The sequence below is a fragment of the Papio anubis genome, chromosome 16 (genome assembly GCF_008728515.1).
Source record: "Papio anubis isolate 15944 chromosome 16, Panubis1.0, whole genome shotgun sequence".
NCBI lineage: Eukaryota > Metazoa > Chordata > Mammalia > Primates > Cercopithecidae > Papio > Papio anubis.
This window is the reverse complement of record NC_044991.1, coordinates 86,324,338-86,347,861: the sequence shown is the minus strand read 5'-3', so window position 1 is coordinate 86,347,861 and position 23,524 is coordinate 86,324,338. Positions and strand designations below refer to the sequence as shown.

The 23,524-nt window shown below is 46.5% G+C and overlaps 1 protein-coding gene across 8 annotated transcripts in view; it reads right to left on the bottom strand.

Annotated features, from left to right (window-relative positions):
• Positions 1 to 23,052, bottom strand: part of ZNF831 (zinc finger protein 831) — a 114,587-nt gene extending 91,535 nt beyond the window's left edge. Inside the window, exons 1-5 of one of the 8 annotated variants that reach the window (XM_031656872.1) lie at positions 19,593 to 23,044; positions 14,772 to 15,056; positions 13,527 to 13,698; positions 12,959 to 13,051; positions 4,487 to 7,187 (exon numbers count right to left, since the gene is read on the bottom strand). The gene's annotated coding sequence lies outside the window, so the exon portion shown is untranslated. Of the gene's footprint in view, positions 1 to 4,486; positions 9,887 to 12,958; positions 13,052 to 13,526; positions 13,699 to 14,771; positions 15,057 to 19,592 lie in introns of those variants that run through there. The other 7 variants (XM_021920870.2, XM_017944662.3, XM_021920866.2 and 4 more) reach the window with 7 other exon arrangements.
• Between the last annotated feature and the right edge of the window lie 472 nt (positions 23,053 to 23,524).

The window sequence follows — 23,524 nt, the reverse complement described above, 5'->3', positions numbered from 1 at the left end:
AGGAAAAAGAAAGATGTCCACGCTCATCGCTCTCATTCAGAAGATGAAAGTTCTAGCCATACAATAAAGCAAAGAAGAAACACAGAATACATACAGGGAAAGGAAAGACTTGCAAGCAGGAAAAGAAAAAATAAAACTATCCCTATTTGCAGATGAGATTATTGTCTACATACAAATGTTCAAAGAATCTACAAAAAAAATAAATAAATAAAATAAAATAAAACCTTCCTTGCACTAATAAGTGAGTGAAGCAAGGAACACAGGATGCAAGATCAACATGCAAAAGTCAATTACATTTCTATACACTAGCTGTGAATGATTGAAAACTAAAATTAAATGAAAAACGAAATATGTATTTGTAAATCTAATAAAACACATACAACACTTATACACTGAAAACTACAAAAAACTGATGAACTAACTCAAAGAAAATCTAAATAATAAAGAGGCATATTGTGTTCATGCATTGGAAGATGTAACATAGTGAAAACGTCAATTCTCCTTAAATTGATATATAGGCTTAATGCAATTCCTATCAAAATCCTAGTAAGATATTTTTGTAGGCACAGATAAGATTATTCTAAAATTTATATAGAAAGGCAAAAGAACTGGAATAACTCAAACAAGTTTGAAAAAAGATATTAAAGTGTAAAGAATCAGTCTACCTAACTTGAAAATTTATTATATAGCCAAAGTAATCAAGACTGTATTGTCAGAATAGACACACACATGAGTAGAACTGAATAATAATAAAAACAAAAAACAGAAATCAATCTGCACAAATATGCCCAACTGATTTTTTTTTTTTTTTTTTTTTTTTGAGATGGAGTCTTGCTCTGTCACCCAGGCTGGAGTGCAGTGGCACAATCTCGGCTCAGTGCAACCTCTGCCTCCTGGGTTCAAGCAATTCTCCTGCCTCAGCCAACTGATTTTTGACAAAGGTTGAAAGCAATTCTGTAGACAGAGTGTAGCTGTTTCAACAAATGATGCTGAAACAATTGACTTTCATAAGCAACAGAAAAAAGAAAAAAAAAAACCTTGACCTAAACCTCACATCTTACTTACATAGAAATTAACTCAAAATAGTTAAAACAGTCGTAAATGTGAAATATGAAACTGTAAAAGCTTTAGGGGAAAAAAGCATAGGAGAAAATCTTTAGGATATCTAAAGTGGGAAACAGTTCCCAGACTTGAAACAGAAAGTATTAGCCATAAAAGGAAAATATAATAAAATGGACCTCATCAAAGTTATTTTTTTTGCGCTGTGCAAACCCCTGCTTATAAGAGAATAAAAAGCTAGCTACGGATCTGGAGAAAGTATTCACAAACAACATATCTGACAAGGACTTATATTTAGAATCTATAGAGGACTATGAAAATTTAACAGTTAAAAAAAATCCAACAACAATCCTGTTAGAAAGTGAACAAACACATGAAGGAAGTTATCACCAAAAAAAGGTATACAGACAGCAGATAAGCACATGAAAAGGTGTTCAACATCTTTAGCCACCTGGGAAATATAAATTAAAGCCACAATAAAATATCACTTCACACCTGTCAGAATGGCTAGAATAAAAAATAGTGAAACAGCAAATGCTGGGGAGGATCTGGAAACACTGCCCACATTGCCAGGATCCATTTCAGTGTGGATGTGAAGTGGCACAGCCATTCTGGAAAAAAGGGTGGCCATTTCTTAACAAATCAAACACAGAACTATTATTCAACCCAGTAATTGCACTCTTGGGCATTTATTTCAAACAAATGAAAACTTATGTTCACACAAAAGCTTGTACATAAATGTTTCTAAAGCTTTATTTGTAATAGTCAAAAATTGGCATCAGCCCAGATGCCCTTCAACAGATGAATATTTAAACCAACTGTGGTACGTCCATATCACAGAACACTACTGAGCAATGAAAAGGAGGATGCTGTTGACACATGAAACATTTGGATGAATCTCTAGAGAATTACACTGAATGAAAAAAGTCAGTCCCTAAGGGTTACACACCACACTGAATGATTCCATTCATATCACATTCTTGAAATGACAAATTATAAAAAACTGGAGGACAGACTAGTGATTTCTTGGGGTTAAGGGGTGGGGTGGGTACAGAGAGAGGGAGAGAGCAGGAGCGAGTTGGGGTGGCCACAAGGAATCCTTGCAGTGATGGAAATGTTCTGTATCTTGACTATATCACTGTCAATATTCTGATTGTGATTTGCAAGATGTTGCTGTTGGAGGAAATTGGGTAAAAACTACATGTGATCTCTGTATTTTTTTCTTACAACTGCAGGTGATCTGCAATGATCTCAAAACAAAGAGGCTAATTTATAAAAATAATAAATACATAAATAGAATCAAAACAGGAACAATCTTCCCAGTGTGTGAGTCAATGTTATTTACCACAGCCTTCATAGTGTATCTAGAACCGACACTAGCCATGAGCACCACAGCCTATCCTTGGAGAAACACTGACTCCGCACAGACCATTTTCCTTTCATTTTCTTTATATCAACTCACTTTTCCTTATGTACCCTTATATATTCAAAGGAAAATTGACATCACTACCATTTACCATATCTGGAAAAGCTCCAACATTGCTATGAATACAAAGTGATCATAAAGAAACTACAAGGGGCTGGGCACAGTAGCTCATGCCTGTAACCTCAGCACTTTGGGAGGCCGAGGCAGGTAGATCACCTGAGGTCAAGAGTTAGAGAACAGCCTGACCAACATGGCAAAATCCCGTCTCTACTAAAAATACAAAAAAATTAGCCAGGTGTGGTGGCGAGCACCTGTAACCCCAGCTACTCAGGAGGCTGAGGCAGAAGAATCACTTTAACCCAGAAGGTAGAGGTTGCAGTGAGCCAAGATCATGCCACTGCACTCCAACCTGGGTGACAGAGCGAGACTACAGCTCCAAAAAAAGAAAAAAAAAGAAAAAAAAAAAAAGGAACTACAAGGAAAGCAATGAAAATCTGCAAAGATCTCTCACTTGGTGACAAGCCAGTGCTGAGAACAAGCTTCCTACCTATGCCCCAAAGTCGCTCTGCAGAAATCCCTGAGTGTGACCTTCCAGCATAACTCAGTCTTCCCTGCCGTGCCATACCCAGACAGGCAGCACGGTGGGTAAAGTGCCCAGACCTTGGAGATGAGACCTGCCTTTGAACCTCTGCTCTGCTACCTACAAACCCTATAATCTGGAATAATTCACTTAAACTCTCCACGCTGTGTTTTCCTTATCTGAAAAGTGGGGCTCATGTTCATTTGTTCGAAGGATTGGATAAAACTATAAATGTGATTTGTCCAGACATGGTAGACTCTCCCTGTGTCTGTTCCTGCCCCACCCCTCTAACCAAACAGCCTACCATACCTCCCTTTTACAGTCTTGGTTCTCTGCGTACATGGTGTTCATGGTCTCTACCAGGAGAAAAGTCTCTCTAGCTGGTAACTCCATGGCCCCTGATAGTGAGCCCATTTTCCCTAGGCAGGCGCTTTTGGGTAATCCTGCTCACATGGCACTCCTCCTTCATGACCACCCCTCCCCAGCTTCCCAGCAGAAGCACAGCTAAGGAAGCAAATCTCACAGGACCCAACATTGCTACAGAACCTAAGCATTCTCTCTGATTAATATTAGCTTATGGTCCTAAATACATGCTCTTAGCTGGGGCAATAAAGCGAGGGTGGTTAAAAAGCATATTATTTTAAACTCGCCCTGACGTTGATTCTGTTTTTCCCAGTCAGCTAATGTTATCATTTTTCTAAGTTGCATCCTGTCCCTCGTTGCATTTTGGTAGATAACATCTCTGGTTTCATTCTTACAGAAAGATTTGCTACGGGAAAGGAGAAACACGTTACCTCTCAGAGCATGGCTTCCATGGCTGATCTGAGATAGCCTCTAGTTCTTTGCTATTTTGGACACTGGGAAGTCAGATATGTGTATAAATACATGGTCTATTGGCCCTTGTAAATCTAATTGAAAAATACTACCCTTGGGTGGCTGATCAGTAGAATTGCTATAAATAGTAGCTCTATCAAATATCTTGATATTTCAATTATATTATATATAAATAAAAATGGGCTAATAAAACATATATATATGTATATATATATACACAAATACTTGGGCTAATATGTTTCTAAACAATTCACACTTTCAGTTTAATTAGGTCCATCATTGGGGGAAAAAAAACAGTTTATAAAGCAATAAATTTTCTTCTAAATGTTTTTCTGTTTAGTAGAACGTGGAGTGTGGACCTGGTTTTTGACAGCCATTATGAATTGTAGCAAATATTTTGACAAAATCTACAGCGGTATTAAGCACACAAGAGAATTACTTGAACTGGGTCACACAGTTTTACGTAGCATTTTCCCTTTAACTGCGTGCTTGAAGATAAATATATCATTAAGAACACAGAGTAAAGAGTTTGTTTTTTTTTTAACTGACATTTTATATATGCTTATGTCATGGAGCATGTTACATACCTTTGTAAAGAGTGGAGTGTTTTCAGCCAGTGATGCTCTGATTCAAACACACTGATCTGGTTGCCCAGAGAAGACAGCCACAGGTCCAGAAAGGACCATGGGGCTGGCCCCGCAGAGGAGAGATGAGTTCAAGAGGACCTGCTCACACTCTCTGTAGGGAGCCCGCTACTCTTTGCTGAGAGGGCATTTTAGTGTTCTCTCCCAGTTCCTGCTCTGCAGGCAGCATCTCAGAGAACACAGAGATGCTCCCTGAGCCTTAGAAACTAAAATAAAAGAGGGCAGCCTCCTGTGGCTTGGCCTTTTTGTCAAGTCCACGTTTAACTGAGAAAAGCACCATTTCAAGCAACCTGGAAGAGACTCAAGCAGAGATAAAACTTGGTATGGCCCAGAAATAGGAAGTAAATTATTTCCTATACATTACTTAACGTCACAATAGCAACCCTTAGAAAACAGGAAGAGATAGAAGTAGAGAGAAAAAAAAAAAGCCACAGCTCAGCTCTTTAGTAATTGTTACTATTGGCCTAACTACCTATAAACAGAGCCTGCTGCCCAGAAATGTAGGTGTGCAAAAACCATTGCATTAGAGATGAGGTTGTTCTGTGCAGGGAAGTAAGAATTAGAGCCTGGGTGGTTGTTTTCCTGGAGATGTGGATGGAACAAGTGTTTGCAGAGCCTCCACATGTAACCCCAGAGGTTCCCGAGGGCCCAGAATGAGCATTTCCACTGCAATTGACAAAGCAATGGTGATATTTTGTTCAACATGGATTTGTTTGAATTAGTTTTTATTTTTAAGACATGGCACTGATCACTCTATTCAACATAGTACTCGAAATCCTAGCCAGAGCAATCAGGCAAGAGAAAGAAATAAAAGGCATCCAATGAACTAAGCATGTGGCAATAGTCACCAAAGAAAAAGAAAACTAATTCCAAAGAATTGTTAACTTGCTTTCTCAGGCCCTTTTTTCCAAAGGAAACAAACAAACAAAAAGATGTCTCTCTCACTTGCCAAGAGCAAGCCTCATTCGGAAAACTGAAGTCTGCATTGACTGTTCTTTCAAACAAAACTACCTCATGCAGCTAGAAAAAAAAAAAAGCAGGAAAACCAGGAGGAGACATGAGATATCCTGTGTGTCCGAGGGAGACTCACGGGTAGAAAGGATAACTCTCTCATCAGCCATGCCCCTCTGGCTCTGCATCATCAGACACACATGCCTGTGCAGAAGCTGCGGTCAGGAGGAGCAGGGACACCCCTCACCTTTGCAGTTCAGTCCCTGGGCCCTTCTCCAGAACCCCAATGTGCAGTCACATGGCAGGAAGCCCCAGGGAGAGGGGCTGGAGCAGCACCCTAAGTGGAGCCATCTGGCACACTCAGGGCTAAGTGTCTGGCTGGGTCTCAGCAGGAAACGGGGGCTTGGGGAGTTGACGCAGCCTCACAAGCAAGCTGGGGATGAAGGAGCACCTCTGGGGCCTCAGAGGAGTGCGATCAAGAGCGGCCATAAGACCAGCCCCCTGGGCTCCTGCACGGCCCCTCACCACATCCTTCCTCCCTCCATCATCATGACCCTCTTCTGAGGATCGAACTCATGGCCCCAAGAGTATGTGTCAAATAAATGAATGGAAATAGATGAATATTTCTTGTGTCTTGTGTCTCTTGTATATACCAAGGAACACAATTTGTGAAGACCCAAGTCCTCCCAAGGTCAGCCATGATGGGTGGTCCTTTCTCCTCTTCCGGAGGCTCCCCAGGTCTGGGCACCTGGCAGCCTGTCTCTCATTCCTGTGGATCCGTCCATTCTCTGGTCTGTGGAGTCTGGTGTCGTGAGTGACTGTAGGAATGCTCATCTCTGCCTCGGCTGTGCCTGGTCTCACAATGGAAGCCAGCATCCGGCACGGGGCCTGGCACAGAGCCAACCCTCAGTCCACACCTGCTGAATGACAGAGAACTGCAACTCCCTCACTTCCCTGAACTTGCTGGAGAGACCACAAACTTACACACCAGGTGGGAGCTGACGCCAAAGGCTCCAAAGCACAGTCTATATTCCAGTGCAGGTGCTGTCACGCCTTGTGCTGTGGGACAGGCAGCAGAACCCAGGGCTCCTCTGTGGGGCTCAGCAATGCCCTGCCTTGGGAAGGCACGCGCTCCACTTTCCAATGAAGCTGGTTCCCTCTTGGGGTTTGGTTCCCCTAACATCCTCTGCATGCTCTCTCCATTGTCAGAAGAGGTTGATCATCACCAGCCCTATGCTAGGGAACAGGAAGCTGTACCTAAGGAGCCCCCTCAGGAAGGAACACTCCTCAGATGTGCGACATTGTGCTGAGGGCCACAGCTCTCGTCTCCGTGCGTATAGAAAACTACCTCCCCCTGGAGTGTCATTGGATGAATACCCCATGCAATTATCTGCTTGCACATCCTCAGGGCCACTTCAGCGATGTTTTTAAGGCATGATGCATCCACCCAGTTTTTGATTATCCATAGTAATGGGGGTCAAGGATCAGCTGAATAATTGAAATGGAAACTTTATTCCCACTGAGGGTTCCTCTCCTCTCCACGTCCTTCCTCCCTTCCGCAGCATCCAAACAGGAAGAGGGGCGCTGTTGGGCGGTGGAAGGGGTACTGGGTTGCTAGTCCTTATCCCAGCCCCACCAGGACTTCGTTAGGGATTTGCTTGGTGTTCAGCAAGCCTGAGCTTCTTGGTGGGGTCTGTGAAGTAAAGGGCTGTACCATGTCATCTTTATGTATTTTCATAACACACTTCTTCAAATTGACTTGCTTTTATCATTTAATTTGTCCCAAGCTATAATAATTGATCTGGTATTTTTTGTAATATTCATTAAAATAACTCCATAATTGTGGCACTTAAAAAAAAGTGATACGAAAAGTGACCACCCACCCTGGCTTAGATCCTAGGACAGAAAGAGACATCAGTTGATAGACTGGTGACACGCACATAAAGTCTGGAGTTAGCTCATAGGAATGTACCCACATGAGTTTCTTAGTCGTGACAAATGCCCCATGAGCATGTAAGATGCTACGGGGGATTCACTGGTTGAAGGGATGTGGGAATTTCTGTGCTAACGGTGCAGGTTTTCTGTACATCTAAAATGATTCCAAAATAAAAAGTTTATTAAAAAGAAAAAGTCCCTCCTAATGTCAAATAAATGAGGTAAAAAGTTAAAAACCAAACAAAAGTGCCCCCAGGGGGCTACATGCCAGCCTTTGGGCATGCAACCTGCAGGTCTGAATGGTCTGATACTTCGAACAACAGGGATGGCCTGGGTTTAGGTTGATTTCTCCAGCCCAAACTCCTCCGGGGAAGGCTAAGTGAGAAAGAGAAAACGGATGATCCACGTCGCCATCCCCTGCGGCTCAGTGGGCACAGAGTGGGCAGAACTTTGCCAAGACAGTGTCCTCCTGACCCACAAACAAGCTCCCTGCATCCTGCCCTCCCCTCACCTCCGCTGACCTGTGGCCTCATCCCCTCTCCCTGTGCAGCACAGGCTGTTTGGGAAATAAATGCCCCCGGACACTTTCTGGAAATGCTCCCGTCACGTTGACGGAGATGGCTCCATCAAGCTGGTTTCCTGCGCACGCCAGGCTGTGACTGTGGCGTCCTGGGGAAAAGGCACACAGCCTCTCAGTGCCCAATGTTCCCCTGGAGTAATTGCCTTCTGCAGCTCCCTGTCGCCACGGGCCAGTCTCACCACATCACACAGATAATGAAAGCGCCTGAGGAACAGAAACAGAGCCAGAGGAGGGCAGGGCGTGGTATATTCCTGCTTAGGAAGATGTGATGTGGCTCTGAGCACTTGGCTACCGACTTTTAATCATAGAGTGTGAAAATGAAATCACTTCCAGCACCTGAAGTGATTTCTTTGGTGTCACCTACTGGTTTTGTAGATTAATTTTTCAGACCAGAAAGAAAAAATGTTTATATTTCAACTACAACAAGAAAAGCTGGTTCCCCCTCCTTGTAGCCCCAAAAGTTTCTTATGTAAGGAGTTTGCTTTCTTATTTGTTTTTTTTAAAGGGAAGAGCTTACTGGCCCAGATGGGGAACAAAATGCCAGGGATGGGACCCTGCCACACCCATCACTCGGGAGGCTGACTAATCAGTGTCTGTTGGATGTATTTACAAAAACAATATGTTTAAGACTTTCAATAAACAGATTTAAACACAGATTTGTATATTGGCCTCTGCCAACTCTTCTCCAAGCCAAGAATCCTTTGTCCTTATGAAACCAAATGACGACTGTTCCTTGAATCCAAGTCCTGGCCTGAGAGACCCTGGCCCTTCCCGGGGTTTGGTTTTCTCTTCCTTTTGGTGGCCTCTGACCTCTCACTCTGGCTTTATTTCCCACTGTCTATCCTCTGGGTATGCTCTCACTGTAAGTCCCCTCAAATCCTTTTTGGAAGGAGGCAGGGCTCAAATGATAAACTACCCAACTCGCCTCCCAAGCCAGAGTTCAGAATCCCAGCCACAGCAGGAGGAAAGAGCCAGCCTGGCTTCATTTTCCTCTTCCCTTAGCACAGGGATCCACCCCCACACTTTCAGTAGGACTTGCTTTCATTTTAGCTTTTAATTTTGTTTTCTTCTTTCTCACTCATTTGTGGGAGGTAAAAATTAAAACAATTGAACTCATGGAGATAGAGAGTAGGGGAGTGGGGGGAAAAGTGGGGATGGTTAATGGGTACAAAACTATAGTTAGAATGAATAAGCTAGAATTTGATAGCATAAAAGGATGACTCCAGTCCACAATAATTTATAGTACATTTAAAAATTAAAAGAGTATAATCAGAATGTTTATAACACAAAGAAATAATAAACGCTTGAGGTGATGGATGCACCATTTACCCTGATGTGGTTATTAAACACTGCGTGCCTGTATCCAAATACCCCACGTACCCCATAAATATATACACCTTCCATGTGCCCATAAAAAGTGAAAATAAAAATAAAATTTTAAAGAATTTTTTAAAGTTCTTTCTTCTTTTTAAAAAAAAACATTTAGTTGAGATGTTTATTCCGCCTTTGAAGAATTCTGCTTTGCAGCAACATTGAGGGACTGGAGGACGTTATTCTCGGTGAAATAAGCCAGGCAGAGAAAGAAAAATGCTATCTGATGTCACTTCTATGTGGAATCTAAAACAGCCAAACTTATAGAAGCAGAGAGTACAGTGGTGATCACCAGGGAGTAGGGAAGGAGAAATGGGGAAGGTGAGGGTTAAAGGGTACAAAGTTTCAGTTATGTGAGACGGCTAAGTTCTGGAGGCCTAGTGTACAGCGGAGTATCTGTATTGCATACTTAACATTTTCTTTCTTTTCTTTTTCTTATTTATTTATTTATTTACTTTTGAGACAGAGTCTCACCCTGTCACCCAGGCTGGAGTGCCATGGTGCGATCTCGGCTCACAGCAACCTCCACCTCCTGGATTCAAGCAATTCTCCTGCCTCAGCCTCCCGAGTAGCTGGGTTTACAGGCGCCCACCACCACGTCTGGCTAATTTTTTCTATTTTAGTACAGACAAGGTTTCACCATGTTGGCCAGGCTGGTCTCAGACTCCTGGCCTCAGGTGATCTGCTTGCCTCAGCCTCCCTGGGATTACAGGCGGGAGTCATTGCACCCAGCCCATGCACTTAAAATTTGCTAAGAGAGTAGATCATATGTTACGTTTTCTGGCCACACATAACAATAAAGAAGGCAAGAGGAAACTTTGGGAGGTGAATACGTCTACAGCCTTAATGGTGCTGATGGTCTCACAGGCCCATATTTATCCCTAAAGTCATACAGTGTATGTTAAATATAGACCACTTTTTACACAACTCGCTTTTAAGTGCTGGGAATTTCAGTCTTTAGTTGAGCATGAGGGGAAGCACACAACTCCTCATGTACCCTTTAGGTGGACCCTACTTCTTCCTCTCTAGGAGGGGTTTCCTGGCACATGTCTCAAGGCCAGCCTCTGAAGATGAAGTCTTCCCAGGGGAGGAGAATTGTTCCTTTCACTCAGGGTCTCCAACCCATCTCTTACCGTTCCCAAAGCGGGGGAGACTTTTGGAATTTTAGAGCCAACAGTGCTTCGGGAATTATCTAACACAGCCACATCACAGTACGGTGCCCCCTCTCTCCTTCCTACACTCAGGGTGGACAGTGCAGCCTGGCCCCAGCGGTTCTCCCTGCTGTGCTGGGCAGCGGAAGCCAGCTTTACCTGGACTTCCAAGGCAATCATTGCCAGTAAGATTTGACACCTGAGCTAAAACCAATTTGCTACCCCCTCATTCTAAAGATCACAGAGCAAGAAAAGTTGACCAGCTAAGGAGCAAGATGAGAACAGACCTACGTCTCACCAGAGCCCAGCCAGTCACCCAAAACACCAAATTCCAGCTGCTCCCACTCACATCAGAGTGCTCTAGGCGTGTATGTGCAGACACAGACTCAGGTGCACGCAGACAAAAATATGAGTGCATTTCTGTGCCCAGCCTTGTCTGCTTTCCCACCTGCTAACAAGTGTTCTGGCTTTGTCCAATCTCTTCCTTCCCTTCCTCCTACCTCTGAGAGGTTTTGCCTTTACTAGACTGTTCTATAGTCTTTTGTATGATGCATAATCAAGATGATTGGGAAATAATGACAAAAGCCAAACAGGCAGATTGTAACGAAAAAAAGCTATGAAAGAGGAAGACATTATCCCTTCCAGGTGTCAGGGAAACTGTATTCAACAGTTACTCACTTGTCCAGCAAATACTGACTGAGTCCCCAGCACATCCCAAGTTTCATTCAGGGCTGCAAGACTGGGGGAGAATAAGAGAGTGGCCCCCTTGCCCTCACGGGGCTGAGATTTCAGTGTGAGACACAGGTATAAATAGGAAAATACATACATGAGTGAAGTGATTTTAGAGAACACTGCAATGAAGAAAAGGAAGAGAGTGGTATGAGTCACAGGGGAGGGGTAGGAGGCTGTCTATGGAGACAGACCTGGGAGATAAGAAAGATTCAGCCCCGGGCACATCTGGCTAAGGGTGAAAGACAGAGGGTACGGTGAGTGCCAAGGCGCTGAGATGGGCACTCTTCCCTGTGATGCAGAAACCAGCAGAAGGCTCATGAGTTGTCAGGGTCACCACAAAGTGGGCAGAGCCAGGAGAGAAGCCAGGCAGCATGCCAGGGACAGATGACACAGGGGTTAGGCCACAGGAGAAGTTTTGTTCCAAGTGGCATAGGACTTGTCTCTGAGAGAAAGTCATCAAGAGAAGCAGCGAGGGCAGTGCGGAAGGAGGAACTTCTCACGGAGTCTGAAGAAGAGGGACACTGGAGTTGCTGCAGGATGGCAGGAAAGTGGAAGGAAAAGAGGCATCAGTCGCAGGGGATTGGGGTGGAGCCTGCTTCGGTTTCACAGGGTTCGAGCAGAGAGCTTGAGTTCTCATGGTGCTTTCTGCTTGCTGCTCTGAGTCTGGGGTTCGTAAAGCTGCTCTGAGACTGGACCACCTGGGTCCCGTCCCAACAGGGTTATGTGTGCCTTCTATGCAGGTTACTAACACGTGTGAATGAGCATGTGTGTATTCTTGGAGAAGCACTTAGTCTCTGCATGTATATCTTTCCGCAATCCTACATGGGAAGACCAAATCCAGATCTCCCAACCCACTGCGAGAAGTGATCTCCCCGCTGCCGAACCTCAGCAGCAGGGTCCCTATGACACTTTTAGGTGAATCTTGGCTCTTCTCACATTGTAGCGGATTTAGCTTAGTTCTCTGGACTCTAAGATCTTCAAAAGTGAGAGCTGCACTTTTTTTATGACTAGCTCTTTCTAGCATCCTCTGTGAAGCGTGACCGACCTGCCAGGCTGCAGGAGTCTCCACCACCTCTAGAGTCCCGTGCCACCATAGTCACTCCTCACCACCTGAACACGACAGTGCCCTGTAATGACTGGTTTCTACATCAGGCTTTCTCACCAGACCATGCACTCCTTGAAGGAGTAGATGAAAATTTCTCTTTCTTAGCCCAGCTCCAAGTAGGTATTTGGTAAGCAATTGTCCAATGGAATCTCTCAGCTATTTTGGGAGAGCAAAAAATTGCTGTGGCTTTTTCAAAGAGTTTGCTACAGTAGGAAGTAGCAGGACAGTAATTCCCTCTCCAAGACCATGCTGGCCAAAGTCCCTCCTGCCCTGTCCTTGACCTCCTGGAGTTCAACTTGATGGAGTCGCCAGCCCCCATTCCCATTTGCCCTTCATAGGGTGTGCTGGTGAGGCCCCAGGACCATTGAACATGTCTGTCCAGCCTTCCAATCAGCTCTTGGCAGCAGGGCACCTAGGCTGCCAGGGCAGCTTCCAGCACGAATAAGCACTTGGCCCTGTGTGCCTCGGCACTCACTCCCTTGGTGAGGCAATCCACCACTCCTTCCAAGCCTTCCGTTCCCAGGGGTAGGCTGTCCCAGGAAGATGCGCCCAGCCCAGGGAGGAGGGACAAACAGAAATCGGGCCCTGACCTTCTCAAAAGTCAGGCAAGGGGTCTGGAGCAGGCTTAAGATCTTGTTGACTCCTTCCTGTTCTCTCCGGGTCCAGTTCCACAGGATTTGGCTCTGTTGGGAAGAACATAGAGCATGTGGGCTGGGGGCCAAGACACGTGTGCTCAGCAGCAAGGGTGGTGGGGAAATCAGGTGGGTGCTGAGCTCAGGAACAGGGACTGGATGAGACACTGCTCAGGGGCAAAAGAGTGAGGTATTGAGTGTGTTGGGCTGAGGATGGTGGCGATGGCAAAGTGGGATTTTGGTCAAGTTGTACAGTCCACAGCTGGCCAAAGTCCAGTTTCCTCCCTTCACCTTCACTCCTGCTGTATACAAAGCCTTCTCCACCACCACCAGAGGGATCTTTTTTAGACATAAAAGTCCACCTACACATCCCCACTCTAGCTAAAACCCTGCAATAGCCCCATCGCTCTTGGGACAAAGTAATGTCCTCCACCTAGCAGGGCCCATGTAGGCTGGCCTCTGTCCACCTCCTCAGCCACTTCCCAAGCCCCACTTCTTGTTGCCTGCAGCACAGCCACACACTGACCTTTTGGCTCCTTGGATGCCGGCCCATGTCAGGGGCCCCAGGGGAGCTGTACTCATGGCCTGAAGTGCTCTTTCCATTCCCAAATGCCTCCTACTCAAGCTTCACTTATGTCCTCAGGGAAGCCTCAGGCGCCTGCTCCCTGACCAGCTCAGATTCAGGGTGCTCATCACAACTACAATTTAAAAATTTAATGTATCATTACTTGCTTAACGTTGCAATCCCCATAAGAGCAGGGACTTTGTACCCTATTCCCCAGCTCAGATCCCACTGCCCTGGCATGCATGGATGGATGCATGCACCCTCCAATCAAACCGAAGGCCCCCAGGTTCTCCTTCACGCTTTGCTTATGCTGTTCCTCAGCCAGGAATTCCCTTCCTTCTTTTGATCCACAAACCCAAAATCCACCTGTCCACCTACTCGCTGCCTCCTCAACAAAGGCCTCTGGGACCCCCCAACCCTCTGTGAGTGGTGATCTCCCCGCCCCCGAACCTCAGCAGCAGGGTCCCTGTGACACTTTTAGGTGAATCTCTGCCTGTCTCACATTGTAGGGGATTTAGCTTAGCTCTCTGGACTCCTAAGATCTTCAAAGGTGAGCGCTGTACTTTTTGTTCTCATTGCTAGCTCTTTCTAGCACCTAAACTGGTGCCTGGCAAACAGCAATGAGTAATAACTATTATGATTGATCAGGCAACAGACCAGTGAAACCTGGTGTGTGAGGGAGATGCTGTCATTACAAATATTACTTAACAGATGAGGAAAGGAGCTTGATAGCAGTGAAGCAGCTCACCCCAAACCACTCAGCCAGAGGATGGCAAAGACAACCTGTGGCCGAGGCTATCTGGCCCCACACCGGCATGTTCAACCACTCAACCAAGCCCCACCTTTGGTGTACACCTTCCCCTCGCACTGCTAGACAGAGGGGCTGGGCAGCCACCTCCTATGGGTCTCCTGAAGGTTCAGCGTTGCCTCGTGGAGAACATCTCCAAATGGGGCTCAGTCGGCAGCAGTGTTTGAGGCCAACCCTGCTAACTCTAAGAGCGCAAATCCCCAACAATCTTAGCTAAAAGCACTACAAATCTCCATAAAGGACTTTTCAAAACAGTGCTCTCTTCAGAAAGTCCATGCCCAGGAGCTGGTGTTGAAAGTCATCCCTCATTCACCTGTCAGTGATTCACCTGACCAGCCTGCAGAACTCAGGTGGAATCTTGGCTCCATATCTCACCAGTTGTGACCAAGTTACTTTACCTTCCTAAGCCTCAAGGTTTTCATCTTCAAGTCAGGGCCACAAGAACCCCAGGCACGTGGGAGAATTAAACACAAGATGCTCAGCACTGGGTAGGGTGTATCATAAACACCCGGTTAACGCTCACGGTAGCATCACTGTGGTTAGGATTATTCTCCTCAAAGGTCTGCAGTCCTGTGGCATCTCAGCAGGAGGGTGCCCAGGGAAAGGGCCGCTTCCTTCTGTCCAGAGATGGGTGCTGGAGCCTCAGGAAGGATTACCCCAGGAGACAGAAGCCATGCGGTTTGCTGGGAATACACAGATCAGGGTGGCAGGTCACAAGCGCCTCAACACACCCCCTCCAGCCTTAGGCATCCACCTCCACACCAGCCCCTTCGCATCCTCATCCACGCCAGGAGGACAAGTGTGTGCATGTGTCCCAGCAGCCCACATGCACTGGGAACATGGGCCTCTCAGGAGACCCAGCCACTATCAGCCTGGTACCCCTGCCCTATCAGAAACCCATGGACGCCTGGAGGCTGTGCTCATGGGTCTCCCATCTGGGCAGGCAGGCCAAGTGTATTTGCATATAATTTGCGTGTGTTGACACAGCCGTTCCCATCTCTGCAAGGAGCACTTCCAAGCTAACCTGTTATTACTGCTCCTCTGAAGCTGGCACTGCCTGCCCGCCCACAGCCGGCGAGTACTATGCAGAGAGACAGGCCGGGAGCTGACTGAGCTCGGGCTCGTCCCGCTGACTTCCCTGGGCCTCTGTTTCTCTCCTGGACAACAAAAAACTACACACCTCCGTTGGGCAGACTCAAGGAGAGCTCCTTGCCCACAGAATGTCAGCGTGTGCTGGCGCAGAGTACTGGCCACAGCGTAGTGGGCTGTTTGTTATTCTCAGAAGATCAGGAATTAATCTGGATGGAGAAGTTTGCCTCAATGTTTTTCCCAGATGCTGGTTCTGAGTCTCACATGGTGGATCCCCTGTGCTATGGTTACTATTCATAGATGATATATAAAAATGTAGGATTGCCCAGTTAAATTTGAATTTCAAAGACATAATAAATGTTTTAGCATAAGTATATCCTGTGCAGGCTTTGGGACACGCTTCTACTAACAAAGTTTTCATTGTTCACCTGAAATTCCCATTTTAACTGGGCATCCTGTATTTTATCTGACATCCCTACCTGTGACCCGAGGCCCGTTGGTTTCCATTACGACTTATATCCTGTTTTCTCACAGTTTTTACCTAAACTCAAAGGAACACAGTCTCCATTTCCTAAATGTGCAGCTTCCCAATCTAGAATAGGGAGGGCAGAGGTTACATGTGAGGAAAATTGAGACTTGCTGAGGGGAGAGAGGGAGGGGAGGAGAGAGAGAAAACATGTGTTTCCTAATTGAGGTAAAAATCTAAAATCTGTTCCTCTTTGGTTTCTGTGAGGAGCCTGGTGGTTACCATTGTGAACGTGAGGCCACATTTCCTGTGGCAAAGGGTATGTGTGTTTTTATCAACAGAGCCCGTTTCTAGGGCTCCTCTCAGGATGTGAGGCCCGTGGCAGGTCACAGAGGAAGAGGCGGGCCACGGCAGGGCGAAGGGGGCTGCCCTGGCACTGGTGTTGGATGGGGGTCCAGCCATTGAGGCTCCCTGGAGAGCCTTAGCCCTGTGTGGGACGACAGCCCCCCTCAAGCCCTCGACTCAGATTCCCCTGTACACACCGGCCAGCTGGAACATTCCACAGAGAAACGCTGTGGAGACTGGGCCTTGCCAGATTCCCTGGGGCCCTCAGGGCAAGTTCCAGCTCCACCATCCACACAGTGTCAACATCACAGGGACAAGGCTCAGGCACGAAGCGTGTGTCGGGGGCCCTGTGGAGGGCGTCTGCTCACCACACAGGGGCTCTGCAGCCTCTCTCTCCGACAGGCTAAGCCCAGGCTTTTGGCACTCACTCAGGAGGGAACCATTTTCCTTCACAATTTTTTTTGGAGGAGGGAGATCTTATTTTATAGTAAGATCAATAGATATATTATGGAGTGTAAGGTTAAAGTTTTATATCTTTAAGATACAATGCAAAAAGTACAATGAACTGTGTAAGACTCCATTTCTTCCTCCATAAAATGGTATTGGTGAAGGTGCCATCCACACGGGCCCATTACAGAAATTAGACAAAGAGACATAAGCAAAGCCCTTCTTAGGCACAGCCCCAGGCCACGGTCATATCTTCTTTAATTGGAACTTTGCCGTTCAGACTGGGCCCAAGGATTAACATCCCTTCATCTTATCTGGCTTATCAGACCTCTACACACAGAAAGAAATCGCAAAGCAGCAAAGGGAGTCTAGGTTTTGAGCACCAGAGGAAGTTGGTTAATCTTCAGTTGATTTTCTGATGGCACCTCTGGTCTGATCTCAAACAGAGGATGGGGTCTGACAGTCCTTACCTTGTCTGACCCATCAAGGTGGGCACCCATCCTATTCATCTGTGGCCACAGACATGGCCAGCCTGGAAGGGATGGAGACCTTCATTACCAATGGAGACACTATCCCCTGGCTCTGCCCCTCACGGCCTTTGGCCAGGGCTGAACTCGAGTGCCCCCAGCCCAGAACACTGCAACGGCACCTGCCCTCCAAGGCACAAGATGCTTTGGGGAAGGATGTGGTAAGCTGTGTCCAAGGTGCAGGGGTGTGGTCAGGAGGGCAGAACTCACACCAGGTATGTGGGTCTGAGGTGGGAGGCTGCAGGACCTCTGAATCTCCTGGCTGGGTGAGAGGAAGGAATTGAGCCTCAAGACACGAGACCCAAGGTCAGCACCCTGCTTGCTCTCACACTCTGTTCTAACCCATCTTCAGAACATCAGAAATGTAGCGGTAGTGATGCTTCCCGAGGACTGAACAGGGACTTTGCCACTGGTCCTCGGAACTCATGTGGACCCCTTGGATATCCCCCCTCAACAGAGAGGCCAGCCCCATTCCATCATGGAAACCCTCCCAGCCGACTCTGACGAGATTGTCCGTGCCCCTGTCTTGGATAGGTCGACCACAAATGACTTAGGAACTAAATGAAGACTATGCATTGGCCTTGACCAATGGCACTGAACAATTAGCGTCGATGGCTCCATCAGGCTCTAGGTTAGTAGGAGAATATTCTCAAAAATGTCAGAGTATAAGGGACGTCTCTTCTAATTAGAGTCCCTGATGTAGTCATACTTTCTCATTGATCTAATAATTGGTACAAATATACAAAAACAGCTGTCCCAACAGTGTGCTGACATGTGGCCTTGGGTTTTTCATTCTCGCCTGTAATCCCCCCTTACCACCTCAGAAAGCAAAGCTTCAGGCGTACAATAATGCCTGCATTTCAGTTGCTCTTCAGATTTACAGCCTCGCCTCTGAAATATGAACGGGCTTTTTGGAGATAGTCTCACACACAATTTCAGCCAACAGCTGATCAACCCCAGTCATATAATGAGTTCTTGCTAACATATTACACTTTGCCTAAACTATATTGGAAGATGTTCTCCAGTTATGAAATCTGATTTGTCAAAACCAGCCTTGTTTGGAGAGGAGGGGGGCCTCATTCTTCTTCCTTGCAGTGGGAAAGCGGCCCTCAAAGCCTTTTCTTTAAATTCTAAGCCAAGATCCAACATCTTTGTCTTTTCCCAATTTCAGCTTGTACAGCCTTTCCTTTTAAAAAACAAAGTATAACAATTGCAATTCTCCCTTGGCCAGTGGCCAGACATCCAAGGGCCAGAGCGAGGAGATTAACGGATACACCCAGAGGGGACAAGGTCAGAGAGCAGAACATTCTGGACACATGTTTGTGTCAGAGACCAGACCCCAAAGGACTGGAGAGCTCCCATCAAGACGGGCTGGCACCTCCAGCTACAGTGACACGCGAGGGCCCTTCAGAGCCTGTGCATGGAACATGCCTGTGACATTAATTAATGCCAGGCAAAATGCAACAGCAGATCTTGGAAACTAAAAATAGATCTTTACTAACTGATTCATCCCCTGACTGCACAGAATTTGGAGCTTTTTATCTGCTTCTCTTCTACATGTATATTATATTACGGCCTTTTTCCCCCTTTTCTCCATCTTTGTTGTTCTTCCTTTTTCCTCTCCTTGGTGAAAGGTCTAAACCTTTCAGAAGCGATGTTCCCACTCAGCTCCCCTCCGACCCAGAGACATGCTCGATAAGCAAGGAGATCACTGCTTCTCCTGCTCCCATGGTTGTCAGCCATGTAATTTGTACTTAGTATTTTCCATGCCGATGTCCCTGCCTGTTGCATTCCACACAGAACTCTGCAGCTTCATTTCCTATTACAGTCCCTTCTATTTTAGACTTTGTTGATTTCTGCTAGGAAGGAAGCCTATTTTATACAAATTAGCTGGACAGCTGGGTCTGATTGCTTCTGATTACTGGGCTTGGGGCCACTAGGGAAACAGGCTTCCCAAAGCCCCTTGGATGGAGGACCATTTCATAGGCCCCCAAAAGTGTGAGTCACTACTCACTCTAGAGAGGAAGGGCCAGCAGCCCCGGTTGGAAATCAACAGGTCAAGTCAAAGGCAGGACGGCACCTTCATCCACATCTGAGGTTTACAAGGCTGTACTGAAAGGTGGGGAGGAGGGGCTAGAAGCCCCTTGGTTCAGAAGATCTCACGGGGACCTGAGTGGGGCTCGTGTCAGAGATAACTGCGTGTGCTTGGAAGGAATCATCCATCATGCTTGCCTGATAGAATCACTCGGGAGGCAACAGACCAGGCTCAATGATTAAGATCCCTTCATCTGGCCTTGCATCCCAGACCTCCAGGTGCACAAAGAAATCACAAAGTCCTCTCTCACCTTTAAGTGCTCAGTCCACAGGCAGGTGGGGGCTGCTGCTCTCTCCCGAAAACCGGTGGCTCCGATGAGGCAGGAGCATTCTCCCTGCTCGTCCCATCTCTGCCTCTGCTTCTCTTTATGCCTTCTCTAGAGAAAAACCGACTGCTGGAAATTTAAAAAAAGAAAAATTGTGTGTGTGGAGGGTGGTGGGTGTCGGGGGTGCCGGGGCGGTGGGGGTGGCAGAGGGACACCGGGGGTAGGTGTGCAGCCTGCCCTGGTGTGGGCTCGGGTTTAATGGCCGACGCTGGTGATATGGTTTGCCTGCTGAAGCTCAGTGCCACGGCAGCTCTGTGTGTGGGCGGCGGCAGCTACACGGCTGGGTTTCAAACCATTACACTGAACATTTGCAAACAGATAAAAAAACAAAACCATCCGGTACAAATGGAAACTTCTGTTCTCCTTTCTCTTTCTTCACTCGTTCCCCTTGCACCTCTCCTCTTCGGTTGAGGAGGAGGAGGGTGAGGGTGGGCATTTCTCTCGATGGGCTCCCTTGGCCCCCTCTTTTCCGACCACACCACTCCCATGGCCACTCACATGGACTGGGAAGTCAGGTCTTCCAAACTGACTCCCCCAGCTTTGGGAACGTCCAGTCATGTGAGAAGGACTTTCTCTCCTCCAGGGTCCCGCTCAGAATCCAGCCACTGAGAGCCACCAAACCAAAAGACGGTGTGGGCTTCCATATCTGACAATCTTTCATCCTTCCTAGTTTTAAAGCCACCTTAGAAATGGCCAAACACAAAGTGGGGCGAGATGTACTTTCATATCTAGGTGACACTTTTTCCCGCAGAATATTATGCACACAGTGGAATGTGATACTCCACGAAAAGAAAAGAGGTCTTGTGGTCAAATTACTTTGGGAAATGTTGCATCCTGTATTGCTCTGGAATAATCATAGAGCACATTACCAGGTAAAGGCTCTGAGAAGTCCTGCAATAAAGAATCTTGTTTTACTTTGTTTAATCCAACATTTTCAAAATGTGTAAGACCTTAAAGGACCGACCCCTCCTCTCCCTTAACAAAGACAATGACACACACAAACACACACACAATCTTCTGTCCCTCAGCCCAATGGTACATGACCCAAGTCAATTATTTTCACCAGAGAGCAAGATTGGGCAGGAAAGGATACATGTGGGTAAGGGGTCAGGTCAAAGTTCACCATCTAAGGACACTATCAGCTTGGAATTCACCAAGGTGCCACAAATGGTTATCAATGAACATAAGACTGTGGCTGTGGTTCATGAACAGAGTGTGAACTGAACCATCCACAAATGATTTCTCAGAACTATGGGTCACTGTCAGTACATCTTCCCTCCCACCCCAGCAGGTCTACTCCTCACTGCTCCTGACCACGCATGGCGGGCAGCCTATGGCCAGGCAACAGGAACAAGTACTGTGGGACAAATTCACTGGGCCTCCCTGCCCAAGAGCCCTCCAGACAGTCTTCTGGACACTATAAAAATCAAATGAGATGTCCTCTAGGACACGAAACTTAGGAGGCAGAAGAACAGAAGCCTGAAACACATCAACTGCAGAAGACACATTTGCTGAAAACAGGCACTGATGTTGGCAGTGACTCTACCAGGAAGAGAGGCAGGGAAGTTGACACAGGGGGTAGGAGAGGAAAGAATGGTGCCTCTGCTGGGTTTGAGGGTGTCTATGAGTCATCAGTGTAGCAAAGAAGAGGCTGACAGACCCTCCATAGCACGCCATCTGTGGGGCCTTGGGCAAGCCCTTCCCATCACCATCTCCTCATCTGAAAATGGGTTAAGTCAACTGTTCTCAACCAAGAGTGATTTTTTCCCCCTCTGGGGACATTGGGTAATGTCTGAGGACATTATTAATTGTCACGACTAGGGCAGGGTGCTAGGCCTCTAGCAGGTAGAAGCCAGGGATGCTGCTGAGCACCATACAATGCCCAGGATGCCCCCACCACAGAGAACTGATCCAGGCTTCCATGTCAGGAGGACAGAAGGTGAGGAATCCCAGCCTCAGCAGCCCTTCCAGCCTCCCTCTGTGGGGCTCAACTGAGATGACACCTGTGAGAATTCTGTGCACATCGAAGGCAGTTATGTTCTACTGTGTGTGGTAAGGAAGTGACTGTCATATCATTTAAATGGCATTTAATTTCTTGTTGGGTGACAAGATGGAAACAGATGGAAAGTAGAGTAAAAACTCTGCTTCAGACCAAAAAAAGAGAAAGCTGGCCTGCCTTATAAACACTCCAAATTATATGATTTAAAAAAAAAGAAATAGAAAGAAAGAAAATGCCTCCTCTTGCTTAAGTACATCAGACAACTTGAACTCTGTGTGAACAGAGTGAAATGGGCACAGAAAAGCTTTAAAAAGCTTGCGAGCACTCAACGGATAATCACTGGTAATTAGAGCATTTTATAGAATCCATTAAAGAGGCTTTAAACAAAGCTGAAAATTATTTGTTGACCTTCACTCTGAAGGAGGCTAACGGTCATGCTGACAACAGTAATGCGTCCAGCCTGGTTGGGGATTTTCTTTTAAAGAAATCCTTGGCCAGACTTGCAATATAATCCTTAGCACACACTGAATTAATAAAGGCCAAGAAAAGGAGAAAGTGAAGTTAAAGTTCAGACTGATCCCCAGGCTGACCATCTAGCCTTTAAGAAGAAAATCTGGCCATGTTCTGATCGGGCAACCCATCCTCCTCCCCAGAAGGACCCCAAAGGTGCAATTCCAAGTCCACAGGCCCAGGACATGGTTCTTTCTTCCATGGCAGAGAAGTCCCAGGTGGGTGTGAGCTCCAAAGAGTCAGGTAGGGCCAGGCCTGCCGTGGCTGGAGCGAGGTCAAGGCATAGCCCAGGAGGGAAGGGAGAGAGTCTTGTGTGAGGAACAAGTACACAGCTCACCGTTCTCCCAATGAGGCTTTCAAGGAAGGGACAACCAGCCAAGTTTCTGACATGGACTCTGAATGGGACTCACACTAGCCAGTTCCATCAGCTACCTCTGGGCATCAGCATAGAGACCAAGCCTAGCCTGCTAGACTTGACTTTCCTATGTCTTCTCCACCTGCCTACTCACTCACCAGAACAAGCAATGGTTGTGTATTTGAGCACTTTTCTAGGCCCTAGGAGCAAAATGGCAAAGCAAAGAAAAAACAAAAGCAGGGCCAGGTGCAGTGGCTCACGCCTGTAATCTAAGCACTTTGGGAGGCCAAGGTGGGAGAATCATTTGAGACCAGAAGCTGAAGTCCAGCTCCAGCAACAGAGCGAGACCCCATCTCTGCAAAAATCAAAAAGTTAGCCAGGTGTAGTAGTGCACACCTGTGGTTCCAGCTACTCTGGAGGCTGTGGCAGGAGATTGCTTTAGCCTAGGTGGTGGTCGAGGTTGCAATAAGTCATGATCATGCCACTGCACTCCAGCCTGGGCAACAGAGTGAGACCCTGGTCTAAAAATAAAAATTAAAATCAAAATAAAAATGAAAAGCACAGTCCCTGTCTTCAAGGAGTTCACAGTCGGTTGAGGTTAAAAAGACAAAAATCAAAGAATAATGAAAAATAATCAAATTAATTCAATGGCTGAGAGTTTGAACCTCTACGATGTGCTAGGCACTGAAAATATGAGTAGGCAAATTACTGTCAAAAGCGATAATGAAAACAGAAAAGCACTGTGAAATTTTTGCTAGAGGCATTGCTCATCAAATGCTGTAAAGGCAGGGCCACCTCTCTTTGTTAAAAGGGATTAGGAAGGACTAGGTGTTAACAACCTACTCTACTGAGATCACTGGAAAGGGAGTAGCTTGCTGATTCTGTGATGTGTTGTTATTTAATCCCAGGTTCTGTGCACCCTAACGTCATCTTGTGCTCTTCCATGGCTATGAATCCCAAGCTTTGGAAACACTACCTTAAATGTGGGGGTGG